Source organism: Scyliorhinus torazame, chromosome 3, assembly GCF_047496885.1.
Source record: "Scyliorhinus torazame isolate Kashiwa2021f chromosome 3, sScyTor2.1, whole genome shotgun sequence".
Taxonomy (NCBI): domain Eukaryota; kingdom Metazoa; phylum Chordata; class Chondrichthyes; order Carcharhiniformes; family Scyliorhinidae; genus Scyliorhinus; species Scyliorhinus torazame.
This window is the reverse complement of record NC_092709.1, coordinates 344992319-345010110: the sequence shown is the minus strand read 5'-3', so window position 1 is coordinate 345010110 and position 17792 is coordinate 344992319.

Genomic DNA, 17792 nt, shown 5'->3' with positions numbered 1-17792 from the left:
TGCGGAGAGGGACCCGGACTGAAACAGTGCGGAGAGGAACCCGGACTGAAACAGTGCGGAGAGGGACGCGGACTGAAACAGTGCGGAGAGGAACCCGGACTGAAACAGTGCGCAGAGGTACCCGGACTGAAACAGTGCGGAGAGGAACCTGGACTGAAACAGTGCGGAGAGGGACACGGACTGAAACAGTGCGGAGAGGGACCCGGACTGAAACAGTGCGGAGCGGGACCCGGACTGAAACAGAGCGGAGAGACACCCGGACTGAAACAGTGCGCAGGGGGACCCGGACTGAAACAGTGCGGAGATGAACCCGGACTGAAACAGTGCGGAGCGGGACCCGGACTGAAACAGTGCGGAGAGACACCCGGACTGAAACAGTGCGGAGAGGGACCCGGAATTAAACACTGCGGAGAGGGACCCGGACAGAAACAGTGCGGAGAGACACCCGGACTGAAACAGTGCGCAGAGGGACCCGGACTGAAAAAGTGCGGAGAGAGACCCGGACTGAAACAGTGTGGAGAGGGACCCGGACTGAAACAGTGCGGAGAGGGACCCGGACTGAAACAGTGCGCAGAAGAACCCGGACTGAAACAGTGCGGAGAGGGACCCGGACTGAAACAGTGCGGAGAGGGACCCGGACTGAAACAGTGCGGAGAGAGACCCGGACTGAAACTGTGCGGAGAGGGACCCGGACTGAAACAGTGCGGAGAGGGACCCGGACTGAAACAGTGCGGAGAGGGACCCGGACTGAAACAGAGCGGAGAGGGACCCGGACTGAAACAGTGTGGAGAGGGACCCGGACTGAAACAGTGCGCAGAGGGACCCGGACTGAAACAGTGCGCAGAAGAACCCGGACTGAAACTGTGCGGAGAGGGACCCGGACTGAAACTGTGCGGAGAGGGACCCGGACTGAAACAGTGCGGAGAGGGACCCGGACTGAAACAGTGCGGAGAGAGACCCGGACTGAAACTGTGCGGAGAGGGACCCGGACTGAAACAGTGCGGAGAGGAACCCGGACTGAAACAGTGCGCAGAAGAACCCGGACTGAAACAGTGCGGAGAGGGACCCGGACTGAAACAGTGCGGAGAGGGACCCGGACTGAAACAGTGCGGAGAGAGACCCGGACTGAAACTGTGCGGAGAGGGACCCGGACTGAAACAGTGCGGAGAGAGACCCGGACTGAAACAGTGCGGAGAGAGACCCGGACTGAAACTGTGCGGAGAGGGACCCGGACTGAAACAGTGCGGAGAGAGACCCGGACTGAAACAGTGCGGAGAGAGACCCGGACTGAAACTGTGCGGAGAGGGACCCGGACTGAAACAGTGCGGAGAGGGACCCGGACTGAAACAGTGCGGAGAGAGACCCGGACTGAAACTGTGCGGAGAGGGACCCGGACTGAAACAGTGCGGAGAGGGACCCGGACTGAAACAGTGCGGAGAGGGACCCGGACAGAAACAGTGCGGAGAGACACCCGGACTGAAACAGTGCGGAGAGGTACCCGGACTGAAACAGTGCGGAGAGAGACCCGGACTGAAACAGTGTGGAGAGGGACCCGGACTGAAACAGGGCAGAGAGGGACCCGGACTGAAACAGCGCGGAGAGGGACCCGGACTGAAACAGTGCGGAGAGGGACCCGGACTGAAACTGTGCGGAGAGGGACCCGGACTGAAACAGTGCGGAGAGGAACCCGGACTGAAACAGTGCGCAGAAGAACCCGGACTGAAACAGTGCGGAGAGGGACCCGGACTGAAACAGTGCGGAGAGGGACCCGGACTGAAACAGTGCGGAGAGAGACCCGGACCGAAACAGTGCGGAGAGGGACCCGGACTGAAACAGTGCGGAGAGGGACCCGGACTGAAACAGTGCGGAGAGGGACCCGGACTGAAACAGTGCGGAGAGGAACCCGGAATGAAACAGTGCGGAGAGGGACCCGGACTGAAACAGTGCGGAGAGAGACCCTGACTGAAACAGTGCGGAGAGGGACCTGGACTGAAACAGTGCGGAGAGGAACCCGGACTGAAACAGTGCGGAGCGGGACCCGGACTGAAACAGAGCGGAGAGGGACCCGGACTGAAACAGTGCGGAGAGGGACTCGGAATGAAACAGTGCAGAGAGGGACCCGGACTGAAACAGAGCGGAGAGGAACCCGGACTGAAACAGAGCGGAGAGAGACTCTGACTGAAACAGTGCGGAGAGGGACCCGGACTGAAACAGAGCGGAGAGGAACCCGGACTGAAACAGAGCGGAGAGAGACTCTGACTGAAACAGTGCGGAGAGGGACCCCGACTGAAACAATGCGGAGAGGAACCCGGACTGAAACAGTGCGGAGAGGGACCCGGACTGAAACAGAGCGGAGTGGGACCCGGACTGAAACAGTGCGCAGAGGGACCCGGACTGAAACAGTGCGGAGAGAGACCCGGACTGAAACAGTGCGGAGAGGGACACGGACAGAAACAGTGCGGAGGGGGACCCGGACTGAAACAGTGCGCAGAGGGACCCGGACTGAAACAGTGCGGAGAGAGACCCGGACTGACACAGTGCGGAGAGGGACCCGGACTGAAACAGGGCAGAGAGGGACCCGGACTGAAACAGTGCGGAGAGGAACCCGGACTGAAACAGTGCGCAGAGGTACCCGGACTGAAACAGTGCGGAGAGGAACCTGGACTGAAACAGTGCGGAGAGGGACACGGACTGAAACAGTGCGGAGAGGGACCCGGACTGAAACAGTGCGGAGCGGGACCCGGACTGAAACAGAGCGGAGAGACACCCGGACTGAAACAGTGCGCAGAGGGACCCGGACTGAAACAGTGCGGAGATGAACCCGGACTGAAACAGTGCGGAGCGGGACCCGGACTGAAACAGTGCGGAGAGACACCCGGACTGAAACAGTGCGGAGAGGGACCCGGAATTAAACACTGCGGAGAGGGACCCGGACAGAAACAGTGCGGAGAGACACCCGGACTGAAACAGTGCGCAGAGGGACCCGGACTGAAAAAGTGCGGAGAGAGACCCGGACTGAAACAGTGTGGAGAGGGACCCGGACTGAAACAGTGCGGAGAGGGACCCGGACTGAAACAGTGCGCAGAAGAACCCGGACTGAAACAGTGCGGAGAGGGACCCGGACTGAAACAGTGCGGAGAGGGACCCGGACTGAAACAGTGCGGAGAGAGACCCGGACTGAAACTGTGCGGAGAGGGACCCAGACTGAAACAGTGCGGAGAGGGACCCGGACTGAAACAGTGCGGAGAGGGACCCGGACTGAAACAGAGCGGAGAGGGACCCGGACTGAAACAGTGTGGAGAGGGACCCGGACTGAAACAGTGCGCAGAGGGACCCGGACTGAAACAGTGCGCAGAAGAACCCGGACTGAAACTGTGCGGAGAGGGACCCGGACTGAAACTGTGCGGAGAGGGACCCGGACTGAAACAGTGCGGAGAGGGACCCGGACTGAAACAGTGCGGAGAGAGACCCGGACTGAAACTGTGCGGAGAGGGACCCGGACTGAAACAGTGCGGAGAGGAACCCGGACTGAAACAGTGCGCAGAAGAACCCGGACTGAAACAGTGCGGAGAGGGACCCGGACTGAAACAGTGCGGAGAGGGACCCGGACTGAAACAGTGCGGAGAGAGACCCGGACTGAAACTGTGCGGAGAGGGACCCGGACTGAAACAGTGCGGAGAGAGACCCGGACTGAAACAGTGCGGAGAGAGACCCGGACTGAAACTGTGCGGAGAGGGACCCGGACTGAAACAGTGCGGAGAGAGACCCGGACTGAAACAGTGCGGAGAGAGACCCGGACTGAAACTGTGCGGAGAGGGACCCGGACTGAAACAGTGCGGAGTGGGACCCGGACTGAAACAGTGCGGAGAGAGACCCGGACTGAAACTGTGCGGAGAGGGACCCGGACTGAAACAGTGCGGAGAGGGACCCGGACTGAAACAGTGCGGAGAGGGACCCGGACAGAAACAGTGCGGAGAGACACCCGGACTGAAACAGTGCGGAGAGGTACCCGGACTGAAACAGTGCGGAGAGAGACCCGGACTGAAACAGTGTGGAGAGGGACCCGGACTGAAACAGGGCAGAGAGGGACCCGGACTGAAACAGCGCGGAGAGGGACCCGGACTGAAACAGTGCGGAGAGGGACCCGGACTGAAACTGTGCGGAGAGGGACCCGGACTGAAACAGTGCGGAGAGGAACCCGGACTGAAACAGTGCGCAGAAGAACCCGGACTGAAACAGTGCGGAGAGGGACCCGGACTGAAACAGTGCGGAGAGGGACCCGGACTGAAACAGTGCGGAGAGAGACCCGGACCGAAACAGTGCGGAGAGGGACCCGGACTGAAACAGTGCGGAGAGGGACCCGGACTGAAACAGTGCGGAGAGGGACCCGGACTGAAACAGTGCGGAGAGGAACCCGGAATGAAACAGTGCGGAGAGGGACCCGGACTGAAACAGTGCGGAGAGAGACCCTGACTGAAACAGTGCGGAGAGGGACCTGGACTGAAACAGTGCGGAGAGGAACCCGGACTGAAACAGTGCGGAGCGGGACCCGGACTGAAACAGAGCGGAGAGGGACCCGGACTGAAACAGTGCGGAGAGGGACTCGGAATGAAACAGTGCAGAGAGGGACCCGGACTGAAACAGAGCGGAGAGGAACCCGGACTGAAACAGAGCGGAGAGAGACTCTGACTGAAACAGTGCGGAGAGGGACCCGGACTGAAACAGAGCGGAGAGGAACCCGGACTGAAACAGAGCGGAGAGAGACTCTGACTGAAACAGTGCGGAGAGGGACCCCGACTGAAACAATGCGGAGAGGAACCCGGACTGAAACAGTGCGGAGAGGGACCCGGACTGAAACAGAGCGGAGTGGGACCCGGACTGAAACAGTGCGCAGAGGGACCCGGACTGAAACAGTGCGGAGAGAGACCCGGACTGAAACAGTGCGGAGAGGGACACGGACAGAAACAGTGCGGAGGGGGACCCGGACTGAAACAGTGCGCAGAGGGACCCGGACTGAAACAGTGCGGAGAGAGACCCGGACTGACACAGTGCGGAGAGGGACCCGGACTGAAACAGGGCAGAGAGGGACCCGGACTGAAACAGTGCGGAGAGGGACCCGGACTGAAACAGTGCGGAGAGGAACCCGGACTGAAACAGTGCGGAGAAGATCCCGGACTGAAACAGTGCGGAGAGGGACCCGGACTGAAACAGTGCGGAGAGGGACCCGGACTGAAACAGTGAGGAGAGAGACCCGTACCGAAACAGTGCGGAGAGGGACCCGGACTGAAACAGTGCGGAGAGGGACCCGAACTGAAACAGTGCGGAGAGGGACCCGGACTAAAACAGAGCGGAGAGGGACCCGGACTGAAACAGTGCGGAGAGGGACCCGGACTGAAACAGTGCGGAGAGGAACCCGGAATGAAACAGTGCGGAGAGGGACCCGGACTGAAACAGTGCGCAGAGGGACCCGCACTGAAACAGTGCGGAGAGAGACCCGGACTGAAACAGTGCGGAGAAGAACTCGGACTGAAACAGTGCGGAGAGGGACCCGGACTGAAACAGTGCGGAGAGGGACCCGGACTGAAGCAGAGCGGAGAACCGGAATGAAACAGTGCGGAGAGGGACCCGGACTGAAACAGTGCGGAGTGGAACCCGGACTGAAACAGTGCGGAGAGAGACACGGACCGAAACAGTGCGGAGAGGGACCCGGACTGAAACAGTGCGGAGAAGAACTCGGACTGAAACAATGCGGAGAGGGACCCGGACTGAAACAGTGCGGAGAGGGACCCTTACTGAAACAGTGCGGAGAGGGACCCGGACTGAAGCAGAGCGGAGAACAGGAATGAAACAGTGCGGAGAGGAACCCGGACTGAAACAGTGCGGAGAGAGACACGGACCGAAACAGTGCGGAGAGGGACCCGGACTGAAACAGTGCGGAGAGGAACCCGGACTGAAACAGTGCGGAGAGGGACGCGGACTGAAACAGTGCGGAGAGGAACCCGGACTGAAACAGTGCGCAGAGGTACCCGGACTGAAACAGTGCGGAGAGGAACCTGGACTGAAACAGTGCGGAGAGGGACACGGACTGAAACAGTGCGGAGAGGGACCCGGACTGAAACAGTGCGGAGCGGGACCCGGACTGAAACAGAGCGGAGAGACACCCGGACTGAAACAGTGCGCAGAGGGACCCGGACTGAAACAGTGCGGAGAGGAACCCGGACTGAAACAGTGCGGAGCGGGACCCGGACTGAAACAGTGCGGAGAGACACCCGGACTGAAACAGTGCGGAGAGGGACCCGGAATTAAACACTGCGGAGAGGGACCCGGACAGAAACAGTGCGGAGAGACACCCGGACTGAAACAGTGCGCAGAGGGACCCGGACTGAAAAAGTGCGGAGAGAGACCCGGACTGAAACAGTGTGGAGAGGGACCCGGACTGAAACAGTGCGGAGAGGGACCCGGACTGAAACAGTGCGCAGAAGAACCCGGACTGAAACAGTGCGGAGAGGGACCCGGACTGAAACAGTGCGGAGAGGGACCCGGACTGAAACAGTGCGGAGAGAGACCCGGACTGAAACTGTGCGGAGAGGGACCCGGACTGAAACAGTGCGGAGAGGGACCCGGACTGAAACAGTGCGGAGAGGGACCCGGACTGAAACAGAGCGGAGAGGGACCCGGACTGAAACAGTGTGGAGAGGGACCCGGACTGAAACAGTGCGCAGAGGGACCCGGACTAAAACAGTGCGCAGAAGAACCCGGACTGAACCTGTGCGGAGAGGGACCCGGACTGAAACTGTGCGGAGAGGGACCCGGACTGAAACAGTGCGGAGAGGGACCCGGACTGACACAGTGCGGAGAGAGACCCGGACTGAAACTGTGCGGAGAGGGACCCGGACTGAAACAGTGCGGAGAGGAACCCGGACTGAAACAGTGCGCAGAAGAACAAGGACTGAAACAGTGCGGAGAGGGACCCGGACTGAAACAGTGCGGAGAGGGACCCGGACTGAAACAGTGCGGAGAGAGACCCGGACTGAAACTGTGCGGAGAGGGACCCGGACTGAAACAGTGCGGAGAGAGACCCGGACTGAAACAGTGCGGAGAGAGACCCGGACTGAAACTGTGCGGAGAGGGACCCGGACTGAAACAGTGCGGAGAGAGACCCGGACTGAAACAGTGCGGAGAGAGACCCGGACTGAAACTGTGCGGAGAGGGACCCGGACTGAAACAGTGCGGAGAGGGACCCGGACTGAAACAGTGCGGAGAGAGACCCGGACTGAAACTGTGCGGAGAGGGACCCGGACTGAAACAGTGCGGAGAGGAACCCGGACTGAAACAGTGCGCAGAAGAACCCGGACTGAAACAGTGCGGAGAGGGACCCGGACTGAAACAGTGCGGAGAGGGACCCGGACTGAAACAGTGCGGAGAGAGACCCGGACCGAAACAGTGCGGAGAGGGACCCGGACTGAAACAGTGCGGAGAGGGACCCGGACTGAAACAGTGCGGAGAGGGACCCGGACTGAAACAGTGCGGAGAGGAACCCGGAATGAAACAGTGCGGAGAGGGACCCGGACTGAAACAGTGCGGAGAGAGACCCTGACTGAAACAGTGCGGAGAGGGACCTGGACTGAAACAGTGCGGAGAGGAACCCGGACTGAAACAGTGCGGAGCGGGACCCGGACTGAAACAGAGCGGAGAGGGACCCGGACTGAAACAGTGCAGAGAGGGACCCGGACTGAAACAGTAAGGAGAGGGACTCGGAATGAAACAGTGCGGAGAGGGACCCAGAATGAAACAGTGCGGAGAGGGACCCGGACTGAAACAGTGCAGAGAGGGACCCGGACTGAAACAGTGCAGAGAGGGACCCGGACAGAAACAGTGCGGAGAGACACCCGGACTGAAACAGTGCGGAGAGGTACCCGGACTGAAACAGTGCGGAGAGAGACCCGGACTGAAACAGTGTGGAGAGGGACCCGGACTGAAACAGGGCAGAGAGGGACCCGGACTGAAACAGCGCGGAGAGGGACCCGGACTGAAACAGTGCGGAGAGGGACCCGGACTGAAACTGTGCGGAGAGGGACCCGGACTGAAACAGTGCGGAGAGGAACCCGGACTGAAACAGTGCGCAGAAGAACCCGGACTGAAACAGTGCGGAGAGGTACCCGGACTGAAACAGTGCGGAGAGGAACCTGGACTGAAACAGTGCGGAGAGGGACACGGACTGAAACAGTGCGGAGAGGGACCCGGACTGAAACAGTGCGGAGCGGGACCCGGACTGAAACAGAGCGGAGAGACACCCGGACTGAAACAGTGCGCAGAGGGACCCGGACTGAAACAGTGCGGAGAGGAACCCGGACTGAAACAGTGCGGAGCGGGACCCGGACTGAAACAGTGCGGAGAGACACCCGGACTGAAACAGTGCGGAGAGGGACCCGGAATTAAACACTGCGGAGAGGGACCCGGACAGAAACAGTGCGGAGAGACACCCGGACTGAAACAGTGCGCAGAGGGACCCGGACTGAAAAAGTGCGGAGAGAGACCCGGACTGAAACAGTGTGGAGAGGGACCCGGACTGAAACAGTGCGGAGAGGGACCCGGACTGAAACAGTGCGCAGAAGAACCCGGACTGAAACAGTGCGGAGAGGGACCCGGACTGAAACAGTGCGGAGAGGGACCCGGACTGAAACAGTGCGGAGAGAGACCCGGACTGAAACTGTGCGGAGAGGGACCCGGACTGAAACAGTGCGGAGAGGGACCCGGACTGAAACAGTGCGGAGAGGGACCCGGACTGAAACAGAGCGGAGAGGGACCCGGACTGAAACAGTGTGGAGAGTGACCCGGACTGAAACAGTGCGCAGAGGGACCCGGACTGAAACAGTGCGCAGAAGAACCCGGACTGAAACTGTGCGGAGAGGGACCCGGACTGAAACTGTGCGGAGAGGGACCCGGACTGAAACAGTGCGGAGAGGGACCCGGACTGAAACAGTGCGGAGAGAGACCCGGACTGAAACTGTGCGGAGAGGGACCCGGATTGAAACAGTGCGGAGAGGAACCCGGACTGAAACAGTGCGCAGAAGAACCCGGACTGAAACAGTGCGGAGAGGGACCCGGACTGAAACAGTGCGGAGAGGGACCCGGACTGAAACAGTGCGGAGAGAGACCCGGACTGAAACTGTGCGGAGAGGGACCCGGACTGAAACAGTGCGGAGAGAGACCCGGACTGAAACAGTGCGGAGAGAGACCCGGACTGAAACTGTGCGGAGAGGGACCCGGACTGAAACAGTGCGGAGAGAGACCCGGACTGAAACAGTGCGGAGAGAGACCCGGACTGAAACTGTGCGGAGAGGGACCCGGACTGAAACAGTGCGGAGAGGGACCCGGACTGAAACAGTGCGGAGAGAGACCCGGACTGAAACTGTGCGGAGAGGGACCCGGACTGAAACAGTGCGGAGAGGAACCCGGACTGAAACAGTGCGCAGAAGAACCCGGACTGAAACAGTGCGGAGAGGGACCCGGACTGAAACAGTGCGGAGAGGGACCCGGACTGAAACAGTGCGGAGAGAGACCCGGACCGAAACAGTGCGGAGAGGGACCCGGACTGAAACAGTGCGGAGAGGGACCCGGACTGAAACAGTGCGGAGAGAGACCCTGACTGAAACAGTGCGGAGAGGGACCTGGACTGAAACAGTGCGGAGAGGAACCCGGACTGAAACAGTGCGGAGCGGGACCCGGACTGAAACAGAGCGGAGAGGGACCCGGACTGAAACAGTGCAGAGAGGGACCCGGACTGAAACAGTGCGGAGAGGGACTCGGAATGAAACAGTGCGGAGAGGGACCCAGAATGAAACAGTGCGGAGAGGGACCCGGACTGAAACAGTGCAGAGAGGGACCCGGACTGAAACAGTGCAGAGAGGGACCCGGACAGAAACAGTGCGGAGAGACACCCGGACTGAAACAGTGCGGAGAGGTACCCGGACTGAAACAGTGCGGAGAGAGACCCGGACTGAAACAGTGTGGAGAGGGACCCGGACTGAAACAGGGCAGAGAGGGACCCGGACTGAAACAGCGCGGAGAGGGACCCGGACTGAAACAGTGCGGAGAGGGACCCGGACTGAAACTGTGCGGAGAGGGACCCGGACTGAAACAGTGCGGAGAGGAACCCGGACTGAAACAGTGCGCAGAAGAACCCGGACTGAAACAGTGCGGAGAGGGACCCGGACTGAAACAGTGCGGAGAGGGACCCGGACTGAAACAGTGCGGAGAGAGACCCGGACCGAAACAGTGCGGAGAGGGACCCGGACTGAAACAGTGCGGAGAGGGACCCGGACTGAAACAGTGCGGAGAGGGACCCGGACTGAAACAGTGCGGAGAGGAACCCGGAATGAAACAGTGCGGAGAGGGACCCGGACTGAAACAGTGCGGAGAGAGACCCTGACTGAAACAGTGCGGAGAGGGACCTGGACTGAAACAGTGCGGAGAGGAACCCGGACTGAAACAGTGCGGAGCGGGACCCGGACTGAAACAGAGCGGAGAGGGACCCGGACTGAAACAGTGCAGAGAGGGACCCGGACTGAAACAGTGCGGAGAGGGACTCGGAATGAAACAGTGCAGAGAGGGACCCGGACTGAAACAGAGCGGAGAGGAACCCGGACTGAAACAGAGCGGAGAGAGACTCTGACTGAAACAGTGCGGAGAGGGACCCGGACTGAAACAGAGCGGAGAGGAACCCGGACTGAAACAGAGCGGAGAGAGACTCTGACTGAAACAGTGCGGAGAGGGACCCCGACTGAAACAATGCGGAGAGGAACCCGGACTGAAACAGTGCGGAGAGGGACTCGGACTGAAACAGAGCGGAGTGGGACCCGGACTGAAACAGTGCGCAGAGGGACCCGGACTGAAACAGTGCGGAGAGAGACCCGGACTGAAACAGTGCGGAGAGGGACACGGACAGAAACAGTGCGGAGGGGGACCCGGACTGAAACAGTTCGCAGAGGGACCCGGACTGAAACAGTGCGGAGAGAGACCCGGACTGACACAGTGCGGAGAGGGACCCGGACTGAAACAGGGCAGAGTGGGACCCGGACTGAAACAGTGCGGAGAGGGACCCGGACTGAAACAGTGCGGAGAGGAACCCGGACTGAAACAGTGCGGAGAAGAACCCGGACTGAAACAGTGCGGAGAGGGACCCGGACTGAAACAGTGCGGAGAGGGACCCGGACTGAAACAGTGAGGAGAGAGACCCGTACCGAAACAGTGCGGAGAGGGACCCGGACTGAAACAGTGCGGAGAGGGACCCGGACTGAAACAGTGCGGAGAGGGACCCGGACTGAAACAGAGCGGAGAGGGACCCGGACTGAAACAGTGCGGAGAGGGACCCGGACTGAAACAGAGCGGAGAGAGACCCTGAATGAAACAGTGCGGAGAGGGACCCGGACTGAAACAGTGCGGAGTGGAACCCTGACTGAATCAGTGCGGAGAGGGACCCGGACTGAAACAGTGCGGAGAGGGACCCGGACTGAAACAGAGCGGAGAGAGACCCTGACTGAAACAGTGCGGAGAGGGACCCGGACTGAAACAATGCGGAGAGGAACCCGGACTGAAACAGTGCGGAGAGGGACCCGGACTGAAACAGTGCGAAGAGGGACCCGGACTGAAACAGAGCGGAGAGGGACCCGGACTGAAAGAGCGCGGAGAGGGACCCGGACTGAAACAGAGCGGAGAGGGACCCGGACTGAGACAGTGCGGAGAGGAACCCGGACTGAAACAGTGCGGAGAGGAACCCGGACTCAAACAGTGCGGAGAGGGACCCGGACTGAAACAGTGCGGAGAGGGACCCGGACTGAAACAGTGCGGAGAGGGACCCGGACTGAAACAGTGCGGAGAGGGACTCGGACTGAAACAGTGTGGAGAGGGACCTGGACTGAAACAGTGAGGAGAGGGACCTGGACTGACTCAGTGCAGAGAGGAACCCGGACTGAACATTGCGTAGAGGGACCCGGACTGAAACAGTGGAGAGACGGACCCGGACTGAAACAGTGCGGAGTGGGATCCGGACTGAAACAATGCGGAGAGGGACCCGGACTGAAACAGTGCGGAGAGGGACCCTGACTGAAACAGTGCGGAGAGGGAACCGGACTGAAACAGTGCGGGGAGAGAGCCGGACTCAAACAGTGCGGATAGGGACCCAAAATTAAACAGTATGGAGTTGGGACCCGGACTGAAACAGAGCGGAGAGGGACCCGAACTGAAACAGTGCGGAGAGGGACCCGGACTGAAACAGAGCGGAGAGAGACCCGGACTGAAACAGTGCGGAGAGGAACCCGGACTGAAACAGTGCGGAGAGGGATCCGGACTGAAACATGGCGAAGAGGGACGCGGACTGAAACAGAGCGGAGAGGGACCCGGACAGAAACAGTGCGGAGAGAGACCCGGACTGAAACAGTGCGGAAAGGTACCCGGACTGAAACAGTGCGGAGAGGTACCCGGACTGAAACAGTGCGGAGAGGAACCCGGACTGAAACAGTGCGGAGAGGGACCCGGACTGAAACAGTGCGGAGAGAGACCCGGACTGAAACAGTGCGGAGAGGGACCCGGACTGAAACAGTGCGGAGAGAGCCCCGGACTGAAACAGTGCGGAGAGGGACACGGACTGAAACAGTGCGGAGAGGGACCCGGACTGAAACAGTGCGGAGAGAGCCCCGGACTGAAACAGTGCGCAGAGGGACACGGACTGAAACAGTGCGGAGAGGGACCCGGACTGAAACAGAGCGGAGACGGACCCGGACTGAAACAGTGCGGAGAGGGACACGGACTGAAACAGTGCGGAGAGAGCCCCGGACTGAAACAGTGCGCAGAGGGACACGGACTGAAACAGTGCGGAGAGGGACCCAGACTGAAACAGATCGGAGACGGACCCGGACTGAAACAGTGCGGAGAGGGATCCGGACTGAAACAGAGCGGAGAGAGACCCGGACTGAAACATTGCGGAGAGAGACCCGGACTGAAACAGTGCGGAGAGGAACCCGGACTGAAACAATGCGGAGAGGGACCCGGACTGAAACAGTGCGGAGAGGGACCCGGACTGAAACAGAGAGGAGAGGGACCCGGAATGAAACAGTGCGGAGAGGGACCCGGACTGAAACAGAGCGGAGAGGGACCCGGACTGAAACAGAGCGGAGAGGAACCCGGACTGAAACAGTGCGGAGAAGAACCCGGACTGAAACAGTGCGGAGAGGGACTAAGAATGAAACAGTGCGGAGAGGGACCCGGACTGAAACAGTGCGGAGAAGGAGCTGGACTGAAACAGTGCGGAGACGGACCCGGACTGAAACAGTGCGGAGAGGGACCCGGACTGAAACAGTGCGGAGAGGGACCCGGACTGAAACAGTGCGGAGAGGGACCCGGACTGAAACAGTGCGGAGAGGGACCCGGACTGAAACAGTGCGGAGAGGGACCCGGACTGAAACAGTGCGGAGAGGGACCCGGACTGAAACAGAGCGGAGACGGACCCGGACTGAAACAGTGCGGAGAGGGACACGGACTGAAACAGTGCGGAGAGAGCCCCGGACTGAAACAGTGCGCAGAGGGACACGGACTGAAACAGTGCGGAGAGGGACCCAGACTGAAACAGATCGGAGACGGACCCGGACTGAAACAGTGCGGAGAGGGACCCGGACTGAAACAGAGCGGAGAGAGACCCGGACTGAAACAGTGCGGAGAGAGACCCGGACTGAAACAGTGCGGAGAGGAACCCGGACTGAAACAATGCGGAGAGGGACCCGGACTGAAACAGTGCGGAGAGGGACCCGGACTGAAACAGAGAGGAGAGGGACCCGGAATGAAACAGTGCGGAGAGGGACCCGGACTGAAACAGAGCGGAGAGGGACCCGGACTGAAACAGAGCGGAGAGGAACCCGGACTGAAACAGTGCGGAGAAGAACCCGGACTGAAACAGTGCGGAGAGGGACTAAGAATGAAACAGTGCGGAGAGGGACCCGGACTGAAACAGTGCGGAGAAGGAGCTGGACTGAAACAGTGCGGAGACGGACCCGGACTGAAACAGTGCGGAGAGGGACCCGGACTGAAACAGTGCGGAGAGGGACCCGGACTGAAACAGTGCGGAGAGGGACCCGGACTGAAACAGTGCGGAGAGGGACACGGACCGAAACAGTGCGGAGAGGGACCCGGACTGAAACAGTGCGGAGAGGGAACACGACTGAAACAGTCGAAATTGCCTCTCAGCAATTAGGGTGGGTGCAGCTTCAGCCAATCAGACACTAATCTACACTGCACTTTTAACTGAAAACAGCAGAATTATATTGATCACTTACCTTTCCTGGTTACCTCACTGCACCAACTTACCAAGTTTCAAATTCTCACTCTGTCTGTGTCTCACTCGCTCAGGCTGTGTCTCTTTAATCTGCAAACTTCAGGGTTAGGCTCCTGAGGTTGCAGTGGAAGTCCATTCCCAACAGGAAAGGAGCACAGAGATCCGGGAGTACATATAGTTTAAAATTGGCGTACTCGGCGCCAGTATCGCGAGGTTCGCGACAGTGTACCCCCGGATCTGCACTGAGTGCGATCCGGAAGCGAGGGAGGCGGGGAAGATTTGGAGCGAGCAGCGCCTTACCGTGTCTGGGTGAATGAAGCACTCCGTGCTCCCGGAGTCAAACAGGCAAGGCGTTTCGTGTCCATTGACCCGGACGGTCATCGTGGAGTTCCGGAGGTGTTTTGGCCGTGACTGGTCGAGGGTGACCGCGCCAAGTTGCGGGTAGCCGGCGTGGTCGGAGGTGATGGGGTGGTCCCAAGATGGCTGCCCCCGTTGGTCATACGTGTCGGGCGGCGTTGCAGATCGTGGACAAGGTGGTGGCCCCCGTCGGTCGCACGTGTCGGGTGGTGAGGAAGATGGCGTCCAAGATGGCTGCCCCCATAAGTCGCACGTGGCGGGCCGAGTGGGAGACGACGGCCAAGATGGCGGCTCCCATGTTGTGCGGGGTTGAAGATGGCTGCCCCAATGGACAACACGAGGCAGATGACGCGTCCGGAGGGGGCGGAGCCGGCAGGCACACAGCCACACTGCGGGGTCTGCGGGCCCGTGAGTCTGAGAGTCGGGCCTGCGATTTGGAGGATTTGGACCTGGCCTGGCAAACTTTGGCAAAGTGTCCCTTTTTACCGCAGTCGCTGCAGTTCACGTTCCGAGCTGGGCAGCGCTGCCTGGGGTGCTGGTGCTGGCCGCAGAAATAGCAGGGTAGCCCCCCCGGGCTGGGCGGGCAGCCGTGCGGCACAGGCCTGGGGTACTCTCTGGTCGGGGGTCCACGAGGGGGTCGCGTGATCAGACGGGAATGCGTTGAAGCTTTGGAACGCTACTTCTAGGGAGGTGGCCAGTTTTACCGTCTCTTCTCGGTCGAGTGCGCCTTTCTCGGGCAGGCGCTGTCTGACGTAGTTGCACCTGACCCCAGCCACGTAGGCATCCCGAATGGTGAGTTCCATATGTTGAGAGGCCGTGACGGCCTGGTAGTTGCAGCTTCGCGCGAGGACTTTCAAGTCGCGTAGGTACTCCTCCAGCGATTCCCCGGGGCGTTGGCGGCGAGTGGTGAGGAGATGCCGCGCGTACACCTCGTTCACCGGCCTTACGTATAGACGCTTCAGCATCGCGAGGGCGTCCGCGTATGTGGAGGCTTCCTCGAGTTGTACAGAGATTCGATGGCTCACCCGGGCATGGAGGGGGCTCAGCTTCTGATCGTCAGAGACAGAAGGCGATGAGGAGGTGGCGAGGTAGGCCCCGAAACAGCTGAGCCAGTGCGAAAAAATCCCTTTGGCTTCCGTGGCCTGCCGGTCGAGTTCCAGCCGGTCAGGTTTGAGGGCCGATTCCATTGTGGTGTTGTAGTCGATTAAATTGATGCGACCATCAATTCACGCGAGTCAGAGAGTTGAAGTGAACAGTGCCTTTAATCGACTAGAACAGTGCCTGCCTGCGACTGCACTGCAAGTGAGAGCCGCCTACAGGGCAGATGCTCTTTATGCCTCCCCTCAAGGGGGCAGAGCCCACAAGAGCACCAACATGATACATTCCGTGTAGTACAGTACAATGGTCCACAGGTGGAGCCCATGTGGGCAACGGCGTGATACAGTGTGACACAGTGGTGAATGGTTGGTACAATACGTTCACCACAAGCTGCCACTGTGCTCTGTCCGATGCGTGCGGGGGTGAGGGTTGATGGGACGTTGAGCCCTGGTGGGTGTTACATGCACCCCCACCCCCCACCCCACCCCCACCCGTCTCATCCACGCCACCCCGCATCCAGCGAGACGACAGGGCCATGTGATGGAGTATCCAGCCCGCGTACAGGGACCACCCAGATGGAGGGTGTTACTGTGGCCATGGGTCAGACATTGTCTAACGATGTGGATCTCAGAGCTCATCGCAGAGCGGGCTGTCATCACCCTGCATGCCACGGACCAGACCCGCTTTGTATCTAAATGTAACTGATCTGCAGGGGGTGGGGGTGGACAAAGTTTCATCATGGTGCATACCCCCCCTCCACAACCAGGAGCCATCGGCTACGGGTTGCCAAGATTGGCAGCTCGCGCCCCAGCCACACATGCCCCTAAACCCCGCCCGCCCCCTCGGTGCCCTGACTCCTGTCGCCCGTCCCTCCTGCCAGGGCCACTGTTTAATGGCACTGCCGGGGCTGCCGTGGGTGAAGCCCTGGATCTACCCACCGGTGGGTGTCGCTGGCAGCATGGGGGGGGGGGGGGGGGGCCCGGCTTCCATCCGAACGGCCGAGGGGCTTTGGCTGAGCCAGCAACCAGAGTGGGTGCCCATCAGCGTGGCTGCCGTAATGGCATCGGTGACGTAGGCACCGCCCTGTCACGGTGAGCCGTTCCCGGCCACCGCGGCTGTCTTGCGCTCCCCTCCCCCCCGCACCACCGGGCCGCAGTATCGCTGGGGGCCCAGAGAATCACACGTCGGGCTGCCTCCCGCGATTCTCCGTGCCGCGCGCCCCGGAGTCGCAGGCCGTCCCGGCGTAAACACCTCTTCTCCGAGCCCGCGCCGGCTCGGAGAATCCCGCCTCTGGGCTTTTGACCGCAGGTGGATTCAGGTACCTGCGAGTGGGGAGCTGGGTTTGGGTGCTTTTTCCCACCTTCCCGGTGGTTCAGCCGCCCACCTTGCTGGAATGGATTTTATCCGGGAAGTCCCAGTGGATAGCGGGGGAGGAGTTCAGCTCAGTGGAGGGGATGAAGGCGAAATGGATGGAGGAGTTGGGGCCGATCCTAGAGGAAGGGGTGTGATGTGAGGCGTTGTTGAGGGTGAATGCAGCTGAAGCTAGTTTTTCGAGCTCACCTCACCAGAGTGCGGATGAGTCGCTTTTTTGAAAGGGGCGGGAGATAGGTGTGAGTGTTGTTCAAGTGGGCCCGCACGTCACACCTACATGTTTTGATCGTGCCCCTGGCTGGGGGACTTTTGGATGTCCTTTTTCGACAGCATGCCGGCGATCCTGAATGTGGAGATGAAGCCTTGCCAACTGGGTCTTCGAAGTGCTGGGACTGCAGACGGGAGCAGGGGCTGATATCCTGGCCTTTGCTTCGTTGGTGGGCTGGAGGATGGCGGCATTGCCGAAGGCCTCGGTGTGGCTTGGTGATTTGATGGAGTTTGTGCGCCTCATGAAGGTCAAATCCACCTTGAGAGGGTCAATTGACGGGTTTTATCGAAGATGGCGAACTCTCAGACTATATTTCAAACAATTGGTCACTGCCAGGTTTTAAGGGGGAGGGAGGCTTACTTGTGTACGGGG